The sequence below is a fragment of the Belonocnema kinseyi genome, chromosome 9 (genome assembly GCF_010883055.1).
Source record: "Belonocnema kinseyi isolate 2016_QV_RU_SX_M_011 chromosome 9, B_treatae_v1, whole genome shotgun sequence".
Classification (NCBI taxonomy): domain Eukaryota; kingdom Metazoa; phylum Arthropoda; class Insecta; order Hymenoptera; family Cynipidae; genus Belonocnema; species Belonocnema kinseyi.
Genome location: NC_046665.1, coordinates 80,605,273 through 80,609,677, shown reverse-complemented (window position 1 = coordinate 80,609,677; position 4,405 = coordinate 80,605,273). Strand labels below are relative to the sequence as shown.

The 4,405-nt window shown below is 31.9% G+C and overlaps 1 protein-coding gene across 1 annotated transcript in view; it reads left to right on the top strand.

Moving 5' to 3' along the window:
* Positions 1-4,405, top strand: part of LOC117180605 (inversin-like) — a 22,156-nt gene that overhangs the window by 1,067 nt on the left and 16,684 nt on the right. The gene's annotated exons all lie outside the window — the stretch shown is intronic.

The following is a 4,405-nucleotide window of genomic DNA, read 5'->3' as shown; positions in this document are numbered from 1 at the left end:
TTATTTATTATTTTTAAGCATATATCTGAAGTAGATGTTTGAATAATGTCCGTTTTTCTTTTAACATTACCCTTTTGGTTCAAATGCCCTGCTGCTAGAGTACGTCTTATTATTTCTATGGGCTTTAAAAAAGTTTTCAAAATGCGCCTTTTGTTGTACCTTTTGACCCCAATTTCCTCAAAAACTCGTCATGCTGAAGAATTTGTTCTCAAAGGATTTGTAATCTACGTCAAGAATCCTACAAAAAATACCTGTATTCTTTTAAAAAATCATGTTTGGCAGTGTAGTGTAAATAATTTTAATTTAAAATAATTTAGAATGTGGAAATAATAATTTATTGAAATGCCTCATAGCTGTCAAAACATTATTATAATTATAATCATGTGAATAAAATGTCATTCTCTATTAACACTTTTATTATTCAATTTTGATGAAGTCTAAAAATAGAAAAAAGACTTTTAATTAGATACATATCAACACATCAACATATTAAATTTCAAAATGAAAATAACGAAAGATTTGAAAGATATTTCTTTAAAATGAGTCTCAGATAAAAGGATTTTTGAGCAATTTCACAGCAGAAGATTTGATGAAAAACTAATTAAAATGTTTAATTGAAATGTGAAGATAATAACTACAGAAGCAAAACAAATTTATTTATGTTTATGGGCGTCAATTTTTAAATAAAAATTCTATACCTGGAGATTATTACATTCTCATCAGAGAAGGTTATAGATTAGAGTAAAATTCGACCACCCTCCCCATTTTTGTCAAATGTCCATGTTTCAAGACCCCCGAATCCGAAAAACAGGTTTTTGCAAATGTGTCTGTTTGTCTGTATGTGTATTTGTAGATTTTTAGTTTTGTAGCACGATAACTTGCGAAAGAAATGACAGATTGGATTGGCCTTTGGTATATACTCTTTTGGTGCCCTAAATTAAAGATCAAGTATGTTACCCATCTATTTTGCATATATGTGTAAATTAAAAAAGTAGGCGCATTTTGAAAATTGTTGAGACGAGTTTTTTTTAAATTCAAAAATGCTCTGTACGGTTACTCGTAGTACTTAAAAAGACAAACAATTTCTTTTAGCCAAACAACGTACAATATGAAAAAGCTCATAGGAAGAAAAACATTGAATTTTGAATAGCCTACATGATTATCGTTACAAATTATGGAATTTTCTTGAAAAACCGAAAATTCGAATTTTGACAGCATCAAAATAATGAAAAATAAAAAATTCCATTTTGCGGTCAAACTGTGAAAAATACAATAAATGATGGTTCGACAAAAATTATGCACTCAAAACGATCTACACATTTTTGCTATGATGCATATTTTTTGTTCCAATCATGAACAATAAAATTACAAAAAAAATTAATTTTTGATAAAACGACGCAAGACGCATACAAAAAATGGAAAAAAGTTGTTTACCCAAGAAGGATCTAAAAATTCTTTATTTGTTATTTTTAGAAAGGTCAAGTAATTTTTCTTTCAATCGTAAAAAATAATGTTAAAAATGACAAATTAAATTTGTGGAAAAACAACATGAGCGACGAAAAAAAAACTAAATTTGTTCAACAAAAATAGGTATAAATTTTTGATAAACTCTTATTATAAACATAAATTAAAATTAAAATAATTAACTCTCTGGAACAACGATACAAGCTACAATAACATTTTATTTAACAAGAGTTTTCGCCTAAATTATATCTATAAATTGGCTTAGAATTACTTTACGTTAGGATGTGTATTTTTAGTTTAAATCGTAAAAAAGGCATTCAAAATAAATTAATTAAATTTATGCAAAAGCGACACAAGTTGCAATAAAATTTTTAATAATATAATTTTTTTTTGTTATAGGATCGGCACTTTGTTATTTATTAAAACAAGATAATGAAAATACGTATGTTTCAGTACCAATGCGTATTAACAATCATAATAATATAAATGTATGGGAATGATAGATTTTTCAGGGTAGCTGAGAATGAAAATTAGTGCAAAATAAGGAGCAAATAAAACTTCGTTCCAAAAACATGTCGGCCAGATAGATTAATACAAGCTCTCAAGGCCATAAAGTTAATACATGCATTTAAGACCATAAATAAAATTAGTATCTAGTAATATTACAAAGTTCTTGATATTTAAAATCTGTAATTTTGAAGAAGACACCAATCCTCCTTTGCAAAAAGATACAAATTTCGACGTACTACCTCGATTCTTCAGCAAAATATCTTTTTAAACCCAGCTATTCTAAAAGAATTTTTAAACCTTTATATGATTATTTGTGACCATAACGATAGGGTTCTATCTTCGATTTTGTCAACTTTATATTAGAGAATTTTCAAAATTGGGTAGTTTGCAGATATATATGTAGACGTTTCCTTATAATGAGAAGCAAATTTTGTATCTGTTTCCGACAATAATAATCAGAACACTGCCTCAAGAATAACTTTAGGAATACTCAAACATCAAAGTAATAAATGATTGAAGTTTATAGTAGCAGCTCATAAGTAATAGCAAATTGCATGCAGATAGTACCTTGAGGCTCTGCAACATCAGTATGAAATTTTTTTCTCTTCAATTTTCTTATATGAACAGTAAACTTAAATGCTTACAGCGTTGCTATAAATTAACCTTTCATCATTTAGAGAATGAAAGTCATTTTGAATTTCTAACTGGTTGTCATCTTTTTTTTATTTGCATGACTGTGATCTGGCAACGTGGCACTAGATAGCACTTCACAGGTTTTTATTCGCTTGCTTCCTGACAGTCGAGAAAGTTTCTTACACTACTGACCCCTCAATATTCAAAATGTTCAGCGCATCTTGCCTGCACATTGCCTGTAGCCAAAATTACAATAGGAGCAATAGATGCATGTTTCACATTCCTCCACATTGCCTTTACTTCATGTCTTAGCTCGCTATAATCCTTGCGTTTCTGGATACGGGAAGCCTTGTCTCAGCCAAATATTGGATGCCTCACTATCCACTTCATGTTGTTATAACGTTTCGTGGTGCTTGCTGTGGATAGCTTTCTATCTCCATTGCATTTCTAATTCCTGTATGGTTTCTACCCGAATATTCAAGACCTCATTTGATGATAAATTTAAGGGCGTGTAGTCAAGATCCGCTTTACAGATAGTGTTATAAAGTGCAACATCTCATTTGATGTTAAAATAGTTTCGCAACTATATAACTTGTGACTTACACAGTACGCGAGGACAGGTACTGCCTCGCAAGTTTTTAAAATGTCCTTTTTGTTCTTTTGAAAATACCTTAACAACGAAGGATGCACACTCGTCATGCACTTGTACCAGAAGTTGTGCACTATGTTCGAACCTTAAGATTTCCAATTACTTGCTCTTTTCAAAACAGCTACAACAACCAAAGCTGTGATATTATTCAGCTTCATTTCAGGTTTATTGCTAGCGGTTGTTTTTTCCAGTTGGAACCAAACAGCGTCTAAATTGCTTCTGTTCGTTTTTCCCCAAACACCCGACCAATAGTTAGTCATGTCTTCCAATTAAGGGACTTCGGTGTCACGATAGAACCTTCTTCAATCTGCCTGAATGGTTCTATTTTGATTCCTTCTTGCACTACTTTTCTTGTACCGACGCAGTCTAGTAGTAAGAACAGCAAGTCTCTGCCGTTGTCAGCTTATAATCACATCCAATATTGCTGGTATTAATATCTCGTTGTACCGAGGGTAAATGATTTTAGTAACATGGTGTATCAGCTTTCTGGTTCTATTTCCTTTTTTACACTGAGTCAGTCGATCCAATTTACACCTAACTTTGCTGACATCCATTTTCAACCTGATCTTCCACGGTGGATCTCGATCCCTTCCTGGGGCAAAGATTGCATTTGTAGAGCAAGTTCTGCGGCCCAACGTTCTAACGATTGTCACAGTTGCACAGTATACACGATTTTGCATCTCTAACGCAGTTTTTCTTGCTTTCAAATGCATAGGTAAAACCTTGCTGTTCAGGTGTTCGATTAGTGCAAGCAGATCATTTGTGATGTTCGTCTTGGTCAGAGAATGCCTTTATGTTGATTTTTATGTTTGAACTCTATTAAATCATGACCGAAATTCCTTTCAAGGTGCTGTAGTTTTTTTAGGATTACTGAACATTACTGAACATTATTCAGAATCTGATTCATCGGGAGAAAAATTTAATCTTCGAATTCGGAATATTCGTCATCATTTTCTTTTTCTGTTCTTTCTACGTATATTTTCAAGATAAGTATACAGGTGAACCTACGAGTAGTGCCATTTTCGGGGCCGTAGGAGAGTACAATTCCGAGAAACCATAAACCCCAACACCATGCCACTACTCGTAGGTTCACCTGCATATCACTATCATATTTTTATTAAGCAAAACATTGATATACTTTAATTATCA